This window comes from Ips typographus, linkage group LG6 (assembly GCF_016097725.1).
Source record: "Ips typographus isolate SLU linkage group LG6, UJ_Ityp_2.0, whole genome shotgun sequence".
NCBI classification, from domain to species: domain Eukaryota; kingdom Metazoa; phylum Arthropoda; class Insecta; order Coleoptera; family Curculionidae; genus Ips; species Ips typographus.
In genome coordinates, this window is record NC_138427.1 from 4,018,993 (window position 1) to 4,032,662 (window position 13,670).

The following is a 13,670-nucleotide window of genomic DNA, read 5'->3' on the forward strand; positions in this document are numbered from 1 at the left end:
AACTTTGGTCGACCCGCATTACACTCTAAAACAGGTACGTAAAAGTGAATCGAGACATGAGACCCGAGAAGTCCTTATATTAGAGAGAGAAGAAGATATTATATTGTAAAACGGACCGGATATAGACCAATACTAATGGAATGGAATTTTCGCTTTTATTACTCCGTAGGTTCGCCGGATAGACTATAGTACATGTGAAGTGAGGTAAAAAATAGCTATTTATGTAACCAGTTGCGAAAAGATAGATTTTGTGTAACGAATGAATGTTTGTAGGGCGAGCGCAGCGAGGTCCTACAATTTAAATGAGTTAGACAATAAGACATTTTCGAAACGTGTTGCATACATAATTTTTTCTAATTTTGACCAAAAAGCTGTGAAAACCATCTTTTAAAGTGATTTAACACAAATATTCACTTTCATAGCACCTTGTATAAACAGTGACAACGACATGTTATGATGGATGTCGCCCATATGTTTCTACGGAAATGCATAAAAACAGGGAGTGATGAAATAAACTTTTCATAACTAGTTACATAAAGTAAAACGTTTTGTCACTCTAATCAGTTTTGAAAAGTGTCACTTTATATGCCAAAATTAGAAAAAAACATTTTTTACAAAGTACCCATAGATTTTTTCGGAAAATTTTTGAATTTTAAAAATAATTTTTGACTGCCTAGATATCTTTAGGTTAGGTTAGTTTCACTTTGATTGAGCAAAATCCAATATGGCCGCTGTTAGTAAACAAAGCTTTTTAAATCACCGGAAAAAAATGCTCAAGAATCTCTTAAGAAAATCTTAAGAACCAATCTAAGACTGAAGTACTTAAACATCAATGTGATGTCACAGTGAATGTCGTCACTGCCACTTAAAAAACGCCACCAACCAACAATTCCTTTGTTCTATACCAGATGACCAATTTCATATCTTGTTCAGCGTGGATTCTATGATTCAAAATCTCACTTAACAATACCACTTTATGACAGTCTAATTATAAAAGTATCAACTGCATAAATGCATGTTTAGTCGTGTCTATCCTTTTCCCGCTTGCTTCTCAGGCAGACGCTTAAGGTTACGGTATTGAATTCCTAATCAACTACTTTAGTTAATTGGAGTTTTCTTTCCATTGATTTTTCTTGGGGATAAAAGCTAATTTGCTAATTTTATTGTCTCTTTCGTCGTGGAAAAAGACATCGAAGGAGAGGATTTCATTTATAATTGTCTTTTTTAATTACCGAGAATTCAGTACCCGCTTTGAACGGTGCTTTTGTTTTTGTTGGAAGGCCTTTCGGGCAATTCGAACTTTTACAGAAAGTTACATCCAGACAAATCACATGCTCCTCGAACAACACTGTTAATAAACACCTAAAAATGCATTTTCTACTCTTTTAGAATAATATTTCACACGCCCACATATCGCACAAGTTTGGTATCAATGACACAATACCACTATAGTGACTGTAACATGCTATTATAATTTTTTTACATAAATACTCACTTAATGCTTGATGCGGGAACCTAATGTTATATGGGTCCATTAACAAACTAATTTGTTTTTTTTTTAAATAGAAATAACCTAATTAAGGTATAAAACTTTTGGAAAGTTTTAAATTGATTTCAAACTAACAGTTTACTCGTTTTGTTGATTATTTAATTGCAAGATTGTCTTGAAATGTCTCACTATGTTTAAATTTGATGAACAAGTCAAAATTCAGCACTGGATTTGAAGGAATTCAATTTTTTGATGCGAAAGATATTACTGGAGATTTTCGAAAGGATTTATCACAGTTTGAGTGAAGTAATGAAATCATTTTTCACAAGACCTTAGTTTGGAACTCAGAACTCGAATGATCAGATCCTACGTCGTTTGTGTCCTGCTCTATGGATGTGAAAGCTGGACACTAAATCCACAAACCGAGAAGAGAATAGAAGGCTTCGAAATATTATGTGTATAGACGAATGCTGCGAATCTCATGGGTACAAAAGATCACCAACTCCAGCGCATGCACAAACAAAAAGAACTAGTGAACACCATCATGGAAAGAAAAATGCAATACCTAGGTCATGTGATGAGAGGTGATAAATACGAAATATTACGCCTCCTAATGGAGGGTAAAGTGCAGGAGAAAAGATCAGTAGGAAGACGCCAGGCCCTAGATTCTTGAATCGAGGGAAGGGAGTTATTAAGAGAAAAGAACACATAATTTGAGAGGAACCTGCTTTTGTCAACCAGTTCTGTCACATTCTATCAACACTTCTATCGGTAATTCTACTCCCTGAGTTCAAGAATTAGGGTCCTGAACTCTGAAGGCTGAAAGATTTAAGGAGATAGTTTGACCGCTCGTCTGCAGAAATCTTTCGTGCTGCAGTTTCCAAAGCTACAAGTGCTATTTGGATGGGAAGAGAAGGCGTGATAAGAAGAAGAAGAAGAGTTCTTCTCTTTACTGGATACATAGCAAATTTCAGGGCCGTGACTCCCGGTTTTCGAAAACACTGACAAATTGTATTTCATTGCATTTTAACTGACAGTCTTTTATTTTTGATAGTAATGGTCACAGTTTCAGTAAAGTAAGATTTGTTTTTGAAAAAAATACACTCTGTCCCGGGATTTTAAGGACAATTTACTGGTTATACTTAAAAAATTGCATTTCTGACTTTCCTTCATTTTTTCAACTTTTTATGTCATATCGGTAGAACACACATGAGATTCTCCTTCCAACACGCTACTTTTCCTTCCAACACGCTACTTGTCAGACAGTTTTTGTCCATTTTGTTTACGTAATTGTAAAACTGTCTCTTTCTCTGTCTTCCCCATCGCACCACGTCCTGCACTCCACATTGTTACCGGATATCCGTGTTTATCACTCTGTTCCTTCTGGTTTTTTCCACGATCGTTCTTAGAGTCTTCATCTCAACTACTCTCATCATCTCATCATGTCATGTTGAGCTGCTCTGATGGCGTCAGGAGAGTGCCCTGATGGAGGTCGTTTTGGTTTTGCGCTATAATTGCGACGTCGTCGGCATAACATATGATGCTAATTCTTTTGTACTTCATCTATAATTGTATCCATGAGGATATTGAACGGAGAACGACTGAGACTATCCCCCTGTCTGATTCCTCCTAGTATTGGAATGCTATTTGATATTTGGTGGTGCATTATTTTCTATTAAGCTCTTGATAATGTCGTCTAGGTGCACTTCATCAAACGCCTTGGTCAGACCTATGAAGCACATATACGCCGGTGTGTTGAATTCTATTGCCTTTTCTTTTCCTTGTTTGACAATGAATATAGCATCTGTGGTTGATCTGTTTCTCTTAAACCCCTGTGTGTTTTGCTAGCTTATTCTTTAGTATTCCTGTAAATAGTTTTATTGTACTACATAGTAGTGTGATTCCTTTTTAATTTTCTGGGCACGTCCTGTCCCTTTTGGTGTAAAAGACAAAACTCATATACTGATATTCCCGAAAACTTTATAAACTAGTAATTGATATTCTGATAACGAGAAGGAGCAGAAACAGGCATTCTAAGCAGTGAAAGATATACAGGATGATACAAAGATAATAGTACATAAAATCCTTGAATAATAAATCCATATATCAATATTAAAAAATTGTATTCATAATTGTGGGGTTGTTTCTTGTCTTACAGCTTAGAATAGTTCTCCTGGACTGTTTTTCCCAGTTAAATAAACTGTGGAAAAAAAGACTTAATGTATGGTCACCAAACACAAAAGCACAAACTAACCACCAATCGTGAATTGATGATTTCCGTAGTATGCTTTAGTGTAGATTTGTGTATTTTACCTGACAAACGAATTATTATTTAATCGTGTTGAGGTTGTATTAAAGTGGGCTAGCAATCCAATAAGAATTTCCGACATTGAAATAACGACAACTAAAATATATTAGAGCAAACTTGGCTTTCCGCAGAACCGTCAACTAAATACGTAGAGTTACTAGGCGACAGAGCCTGAACGACCCTAAATAAAATTTAATTACGCTACCAGTAATGGAAAAAACGAAAGCCCAAAGCACGAAATTAAAAAATAAGGTTTAGCGAGTAATCCCCTATAATAAATCACCGAGTCAATAAGAGAAATTAACAATTAATTCCCTAATCAAACTGTATCCATCTTAAAGAGAAAATAGATAATTAGATGATAAATTGAATGACTTTAATCTAAAATAAATAAGCGGAAACGAGAGAAAGGGCGAAACAAAGCAAACTAAGTGGCACTAAGCGAAGTAAGTGACGGATAGGGCTTCAAGGAAGAGGGAGACAATATCAAGGGCGACAAGATAGAAAAAGACGGAGTGCAGACGGAGCGTTATAAGCGTGAAATTGATCAGGGCGCCCTTTCAGTAGACCATCGAGTTATTTTCGGGCTGTCGATGTTAAGCAAATCCTTCTGTTGCCAAAAATGAATTTGTACGTCGATCAAGCTTAAAGTTTTCGGTTCAAAATTGGCTCCTTTTTCTATATATTTGATATTGAAAGGGCCCAAAACCGTATTTTATTGAAACTCATACCTTTGCGTTTACAGGATGATTTTCAGTCCTGGCAAAAACCTCGTGAGTTAATAATGAATGAAATAATCCGCCGCTCAGGTTCATTTAAATCCTCTCCTGTAAATTTTCCATTTAGCGTTTTAATTATTTGCGAAAACCATCTACATTGTTGCTTGTTTCTGTCGCTCATTCGCATTTTATGGGCCCCGCTTTTATGTATTCCACTTTTTTAATAAGAAAAAGCGATAACTTTGACGATAAGGGCTGGAACGCACTCGAATGTATCCGAAGAATAACCCTGTTAATTAAGTTTGTCACTTAACTGTTCGCCAGGCGGGGCAAATTTAGGTTTTTAATTATTTTTGTTCAGCATTTCCTCAGTTAGTTCATTATATAAAATTTAATTAAGTTTCCTCGGTCCTAATTTAACGCTACTAATCAAGTATAAAGTTTTTCTTTCTCTTATTTTACCAGTGCCGTAGTTATATGGACAGCGTGTGCACCAACTTTTGATTAAATCGCATTTACATCAGGAAAATTAATAAAACTGTCATATTCGCAGGTCGTGTGTGTAATTAATTAGTTTTCAAACCTAAGTGATTATTAATATTTTCCGTGCATCGATATAAAGTTAACGCGTGACTAATAATACATCGACTTCTATTTGCATTAATTTAGCATATTTATTGAAATAATGCTGCTAGAATGTTGATTAGGTATATGCAGGAACTGTATAATTGTATTCACAAATCATCTTAACACGGTTTAGCATGATTGATGAAATTTATTACTATGCTATGCTTTAAACTGTCAGTTTTACAGTTAAATTTTTGGGAGCGCTTTTGTCCATGACTGTAACAAATTTTTCGATTATTGGATGATAATTTCAAAAATGTGATCCACTACAGTTGGGTTTCTCAGTCAATTTTGTCGCAGAAAGTGTTTTAAACCGTCATTTTTACTGTTTAAATTTTGACAGTGCCCTATTCCTGGACTGAAGCAAATTTTTAAGTAGTTTTTATGGTTATCAGATAGGGAACTTAATGAGGATTCCAAAAATTTACCTAAACATGTGATCCGGTTACTCTAAGTGGGTTTTCCGGACCATTTTGTCGCAGACTGTGCGTTAAACCGTAATTTTTTCAGTTCAAAATTTGACAGAGCTTTCCTTCCAGACTGTACCAATTTTTTTTTTGTTTTTTCATATTGAATAGGAAATTTAATAAGAATTCCAAAAATGTGCTTAAAAATGAGATTTGGTCACTATAAATAGTTTTTACATGCAATTTTGTCGAAGACTGTGCTTTAAAAACCGTCATTTTTACGGTTCAAATTTGACAGAGCTTTCCTTCCAGACTGTACCAATTTTTTTTTTGTTTTTCATATTGAATAGGAAATTTAATAAGGATTCCAAAAATGTGGTTAAAAATGTGATTTGGTCACTATAAGTAGTTTTTAAATGCAATTTTGTCGAAGACTGTGCTTTAAAAACCGTCATTTTTACAGTTCAAATTTTGACAGCGCTTTCCTGCCGAACTGTACCAAATTTTTTAGTTTTTTTTTAGGTTATAAGATAGAAATTTTAGTAAAGATTTAAAACATGTCATCCGGTCATTACAAGTGGGTTTTACAGACCATTTTGTCGCAGACTGTGCTTTAAACCGTCATTTTTACAGTTAAATTTTTGACAGCGCTTTTGTTCATGACTGTAACGAATTTTTTTGTGATTTTTTCGATTATTGGATAAGAAATTCAATGAGAATTTCAAAAATGTGCCTACAAATGTGATCCAGTCACTACAAGTGGGTTTCTCAGTCAATTTTGTCGCAGAATGTGTTTTAAACCGTCATTTTTACCGTTTAAGTTTTGACAGTGCCCTCTTCCCGGACTAAAGCAATTTTTTTAGTATTTTTTATGGTTGTCTGATAGGAAATTTAATGGAGATTTCAAAAATGTGCCTAAACGTGTGATCCGGTTAATACAAGTAGGTTTTGCAGACCATTTTGTGCTTTAAACCGTCATTTTTACCGATCAAAGTTTTCCTTCCAGACAGTACTAAATTTTTTTTTTGTTTTTTTTTTATTATAGGTTAGGAAATTTAATACAGATTCGAAAACTGTGCTTTAAAATATGATTCAGTCACAATAAGTAGTTTTTACAGTTCAAAGTTTGACAGCGCTTTCCTTCCAGACTGTACAAAATGTTTTTGTATTTTTTTAGGTTATAAACTAGAACATTTAATGAGGATTCCAAAAATGTGCTTAAAAATGTGATCTGGTTACTCGATTCTTTTATAGACGATTTTATAGCAGACTGTAATACCGACTTTTTCGGGGCGTGCAACATCACTAATTTGACTCACTAAAGTTTGCGTTGAAATATGGTTTTCAGGAGTTTAAACACAAAAAAATTAAACACACAAAACTTGTGGAATATTTAGCAAAGTTGACACGAAATTGCAGTTCATCTTAACCTTTGTTTAATTATAGTTTATCAATCAACGGTACACTCAGAAAATTCAAATGGACGAGCCGCCTCTGTCTCACAGTGGCAACGTCACAGTTTTATGACAAGAATAGGGCTACAGTTTATCGTAGTAAAACGTATTTACTCGACAAGTTGCATATCAAGATGTGTTCTTTGAAACGGGGATTTTTTTCTAAATGTTTGTAACTCAATAGCATACAATAATAATGTCAGTTTAATGGCACAAAATAAAAACCGAGAATTCCTCATCAAGCACACATGCAAGAAGATCAAACGATCATTTAATCCTTTTACGTAAACCAGTAGTTTAACTGCGTTTTAAAGTGCATTTTTAGCACCGACTAACGGGTTTTACAAAATTTGTAGCAATTTTCATTAGGAATTACAAAAATATTTGCAGGTGTGTGCAAACGTATCTAGACTGCGGTCTTCTAAACTAGAATTGTTGTTAACACTGCAATTTTAAAGGCGTTTCGTTGTGGAATAATTGAAAGCCAAAAAAATTTTAACTCCACCTATCAAGCTGAATTATACACAATAAAAAGCAGTTTCAGTGTAATTAAACTGGATTTTCCCAGATTAATTCAAAACGTTAAAATTATAATTGCCATTTTGTTTTTTCCATAATAAAACTCCAGGCACTTTTCATTAACGTAATTAACTCTCATAGTATCTTATGGAACTTCACTCCCTTTTAAATCGAGAAAATAAAGTTGGTTTAATCTTTTAAGTGCGTTTTCGAAACAGTCGCATAATAAACATGAAAACATGCGAGATTTATTTAATTTGGAAAACAACCTCAACTCTAAATAATAAGAATTGGCCATTTGCTATATTAGAAATAAGAATAACATGGATTGCAATAACAAAATGGACTCGCCCGTAGTCATCAATAGTGGTTGAGTCCCTTCTATCACTAGATATCTGTAAGTAATACACTTAGAAAGCCGCGCATATATCAAAGAATTCTACCCATTATACAAATTGACTATCGCAATCAACTTAACGAGTTGAGAGTTTCGACGAAATTTTACTACAACGCAGGCCTGGAGGATATCTGGAACAAAGCGACACACAAATATGGAGAAATGATTTTTCTATAGTTCCATCCAGTTGATTGTCAGGGATGTTGTTCCCGGAAGATTAGTTCCTACTTTGGAAAATAATTACTTTAAAATCGTAATTCCATATCAATGCTTTTACAAGATTGTTTGTTATTCTTTACTGCAGAAATATTTCTGGAAAAAACACCATTGATGATATTAAATTATGTAGATTCAAATTCGATGGAGTGTGTTTTTGATGTGTACCTTCTTGACTAACAAGCAAAAATAAACCATAATGAACAGACAAAATACATTTCTTCAGAAGATTTACACAGTTTTGATACCTCTGAAAGTAATTTTTACCAGTTTCAAGGATTTTCAAACCACCCAGAAAACTGTTTTTTTGACTTCAAAAATGCCCTCCTATGCCCTCATTCTTCATAAAGTATCGTTATAATTGATTTTACCTACGACCTCAATGTAAATAGCTTATTACGCATAGTTTTCTCTTACATAATGACCTTCTTTGCGCACAGTTGTTTTTTGCTATTAGGTATATATTATAGAGCTGTAAAAAAGCGCACAGGTTTAAGAGAAGAACATAATTCCTATGATTAGTACAAATGTGATATTAATTTTTTAAAAATATTCTAAATTATATGAGTTGCGAAAGCCAGGACTTTACACTTGGTCGTAGGTAAAGTATAGTTCGTCACACGTGCTCTAAGGCATTTTACGCACTCCTCGAACGAAATTTTTCCATATCGTGCGTAAAATGCTTCTTAGAGCACTACAACACGTATATACTACAACAACAGTTTGTGACGTGTAGAATTTTGAAAGCTTTCTTATTTTCTTTTGCGAGACGGGTACTTAATAAAAGCTAATTAAAAGCATTAATTAAAAGCCGGATAAGGATTCCAGAACAAGTTAATATAAAAGTCAGTTAATAAAGGGTGTCATTTAAAATTTTTATCAGTTAAATTTCAAGGCACGTACGATAATTTTGGCTTGAAATGGACGATACTCGGAGCGGTTCAGTGCCGTGCAATAAGCTGCATGTTTCGGCGCCTCATTGAAAATGTTAATCAGGTTTTAAAACTTTATAAATTCCGATATGTTATATTGCCGTATGAGATTTTTTTGAATTCCCGACTTGGTAATTAATAAGGCAATATATTTTCAGCAACTGGTCACAACCAGATTGGAATTCTTTACACGTAATAGTTATGCGGTTTTTGTTAGTTTTTTTGATATTAACATTATGCCAAAGGTTTTTATGATTGCACGATCGTGAATGCCGCATTATATAAAATACTTGATGATTGTCGTGCTGAAATGTAATACGTGTTGTGGTTTGATTCTGGAAAAGTTCAACGTTTATTAAAAATTATTAATTTTACAGCTAAAATTTTTATTTTTAATTGAATTTTGTAATGATATTGTAAGACACTCTGATTTACTATATTGCTTCTCACAAAAAAATTTGATCATATAGAATCAAATATAGGAGAAACTGATGGATTTCTCAATAAAGTGTGTGTGTGTTCTTTATAATTGTATATCTAGGAAGCCGTAAGAAAAACAATGTTTTTTTTTTTAAATTTGACAGTTTTTGTTTGTTTTATTGGACATATGTTCAACTATGTTGCGACTAGCACGCGGTGAAAGAACAGTTTAAGATGAACATTTTGCGTTTTTGAGTGTCGCTGTAACCCCAAAAATGGCGCAGATACAGCATTTTCAAATATTAGATAAGTAAAATAGTCGAATACCTCGGAAACGGTTAGAGCTACGGCAGGATTCAAAAATGTTCAGAAAGATTTTCCGCACGCAGTGGACAAACAACGCGGTCACAACTGGCAGAGCGTTAATTTCAAATTTGACATTTTTTCTTTTGGTTTTTTTTGACACCTTGTATATATTTAACCTTGCTGTCGCCAAAAAAAAAATAAATTAAGTCGAATATCTCTAAAACGGTTAGATCTACGAACGTTTTCTGCATCCAGGGGACCAGGTTTACACTTAGTTAGAACCGGGTAAATGCGTTCACAATTGACACCAGTTTGTAGAGAGTATGTTTTTGCTTTTTGTATTACTTAAAATTAATTTAAAAAATGAAAAAAACGATTTAAAACAAATACCTGATCTTTTAAAACTTAAAAGGCACCCTAATTTTGCAACTTTTTTCTAATTTAACTTCAACACTTTTGGAGATTCCCATGGAATGCATCCTTGGACTCCCTATATTAGTGTGTGCTCATTTCCACACTACTTTGGTTTGTTTTTCAAATCACGTTCATTATCTCGAAAAGTACAACAATAATTATGCTTTTAGGAACCACCGGTATAACTATTATTCTATTTTTCAATACTCAGCGTACAATATGGATTTTAAGCAGTTCTCGAGATATTGATATATTTTTATTTTGGAAATTGCTCATCAGGATTGGAGCAGCGTGGTTCTTTAGGAGCTTTCAATTCTAACCAGGGTTGATTCAAAAAATACTTACAAAGTCCCTACTGGTTTACAACCAACGATTATCGACGGTTTGTCGTCTCAAGCAGAGTTGTAGCGAGTAAAACTATCATTTGAACGATTCCAACTCAAGAGCAAGAACCGAGAGCTCAAAAATTAGATGCATTATTGATCGATTTAGTAAAGCTTCATATAATTCATTTCTAACCTCAATTTTGTGTTTACTTCTTTTTATTTGAGATAATAATTAATAGACTTGAATGAACAATTAAAGATCGGAGTTCGTACTGTAGAAAGTAATTTACCATACTATTAATGCTGAACGTGAAATTTCTTAAATGTTTGTCTCACATGAGCTGATTATGAATACATTATTGATGTGATCGATAGAGAAAATCAGATAATTCAAATGACTGTGCAATCTCAATTGCAACATTCCTAGACAGACAAAAATTAGAAAAAACATAATGAATTAAAAATCAAGAAGATTTGAAATGATGATAGACTTTATTTCCACTGTTTTTGTCTTGCTTGCTAATCCAGTTTCCCCCTACAAGTTTAACGTCGTCCGCCCATCTGGTGGGCGGTCATCCTCTGCGTCTCCTGTCTTCTCTGGGTCTCCATTCCAGGTTTCGTTTTGTCCATCGGTTGTCTTTAATGCACATTCATCTTCACTTGGATTTTGTAATGAGTTGTGATTTCTGATCACTTATTCCTAGCATCAATCTTTCCATTGCTCTTTGCACTACTTGATGTTTATTTATTGAATTGTTAGGGTCAGAGTTTCCGCTCAATCCAATTAACAAAATATGAAAATGTAACACAGGAACACCAATGATAGTTTTAGGCTGTTTTGATATTTTGAACATTGTGTCTTCAATTTTCGTTTCTAACTTTACTAATATCGTTTAACAACTGATTCAGACTAGTTTCTCAAAAGTTTTCAAAGGTGATTTTACTTGATTGTTTGTAATATTACTAACGGTTGGAACAAACCTAATGTTCTACAGGATACTGTGATGCGCCACTGTTGTGAGTGACCACATCATTCGCCACGCAAGTTACTAATGAACTTTGTTGCCAAAGAGCGGTACAAAATATTAAAGAGAAGCCCACACTCGGACCAAGATTGCGTTACGAGTACAGGATCAAGCACGTACTCAAAACAAATACAGCAGTAAAAGAGTCTCGACAAACGTTTCTAACATAATACCGCGTTGTAAACTGATCCGTACTCACCCTGTAAATGGGTAAATGGGCATTACGGTGGCACTTCACATGCGGTGCCACTGCATTCCGGCCGCTTCATTTCAACCGGGCTCGTTATTCCGCTCTCTCTGTCCGGCTCCGCTTTCCTCCTCTGACGTTAATTGAATTCTGTGTTTGTGATGCTTATTACCAAATTAGCAACGCTTAATTACCAATATGTTTTATTAGTAAACACGACTACTCGCTTACATTAGACCGCATTAAACGTTCAAAGCTTTACGCGGCTACGCTCTGAAACATAAACTGCGCTTTGGGACCAAATGCCCTTTATCTCCCTACGTATGTGTACAACAGTTTATTTTGCACGCAGTGGCGTACTACTTTTCAACTAAATATTTTAACTTTTAATAGTATAGTCAGTATTAAATATGAGAATGAGATATTGTAATAGTAATTTACGTTACAAGTCCGGGAAATGGCTTATTAAAGTATTTCTAGACGAGTACTTTAATTGCATTTCACGGTAGAGTGTATCGTAATACGTTTTATTTCATACTGTAAGTGATAAATACATTTTAATTTTTGGGCACATTTCGAATATTTCTTAGTTTGAGCTTTTCACACCCCAAACCGAGCCTTTTACGAAACAATACCGCAATTTTAATCTGAGGCTTTGATTACATATGAGATTTTTCTTGTTAAGGAGTGCCAATTTTGGCTGCTCTATTCTGCTGCGAACTTCCATATCCTGGTTTCCGGTTAAGATATTCGGTTTCCCAGGTTCTATTTTCTATAAAATTGTGTAGAATACTGGATTAACAGCAATTTAGGCACAAACTTATATTACAAAATTTTAAATTGGACTTTCATAGGGCCAAAAACCATTCTACTACTATTCGGTAGATACACATTTATTAAAGATTCTTCTTTCGGTTTGCAAGCACCTGAAAATCTGTGCAGTAACCAATATAACAGTGGATAATCCAAGTCTTAGCGGTGAACCTATATTGAAGCAATACGTTGGTAAAAGTAATTTTCTTATCTGCATCTGTAAGCCTCTGTAATTAGTTGTATCTATTTGCTGGACATTTTTAACAAATATAAGAAATATATAATTTTAAATCAACTGCAAATTAAACAAGCATCAGTTGCTAAGAAAAGTAAAGTTTTTCAAAAAGAGCATTTAGTTAATGGACACAAGTCAATATAGTCTTATTCTCCTTTAATTAAAATTACAACAGGATTTGGAGTAAAATACGCAGCTCAGAAAAATGGGAGTTAATTCAAATAAAAAATATAATTACCAAAACTGGATAGAAAACTTCAGAATGACAAAAGGTTTTTCCTGAATTTGGTACTCCAACTAGTACTATCTACCCCCTTTGCTTCGCACCAAATGCTTTAAAAACTGGTACTAATAAGCATCATTTAAATATACCGGGCGTTCGTAAACTAATACATTTTTCAATACATTCTTTTATCTTAAACAGCTTTTCTTTGATTTAGAATAGCTATTCTATACTTTTTTTTTTGAAATAGTGTCAATTCATTAGTACAACGATACCTTTGCAATTGAGAGTGCCGCACATTTAACAGAAAACATAACTATCTGTTATAGTCATGTTCAAAGTAATGAATTCATTTACTGGCTCATGTATACCCAAAACGACCACTAGGCGAATGAAACAAATTTTTGAATTGGCCGTTGTTACTGTTGATTAGTTCTTTAGCGAACTAATTTTGTTTAGGCAAAATGTATTTCCGCTTTCAATAATTTCAAATGCATCACAAGTGGCACTTTGTTTTATCTTTATATCTTTCTGTTGTTGATTCATTTGGTCTCACACGCCTTATTAACGTGTATAAGAGGTATTAGCGTCAAGCATTTACATAGAAATTCATTTCAGCTGCAACAAACTTTAGCTTAATTGGCTAATTAGTT

At 34.0% G+C, this 13,670-nt stretch overlaps 1 protein-coding gene across 4 annotated transcripts in view; it reads right to left on the reverse strand.

Moving 5' to 3' along the window:
- The window catches only part of LOC145730160 (LIM domain only protein 3-like), a 66,677-nt gene that overhangs the window by 17,334 nt on the left and 35,673 nt on the right, over window positions 1-13,670 (reverse strand). Inside the window, exon 1 of one of the 4 annotated variants that reach the window (XM_081981204.1) lies at window positions 11,759-11,992. The exons of the other annotated variants lie outside the window; for them this stretch is intronic. The gene's annotated coding sequence lies outside the window, so the exon portion shown is untranslated. Of the gene's footprint in view, window positions 1-11,758; window positions 11,993-13,670 lie in introns of those variants that run through there. 4 annotated transcript variants of the gene reach the window in all.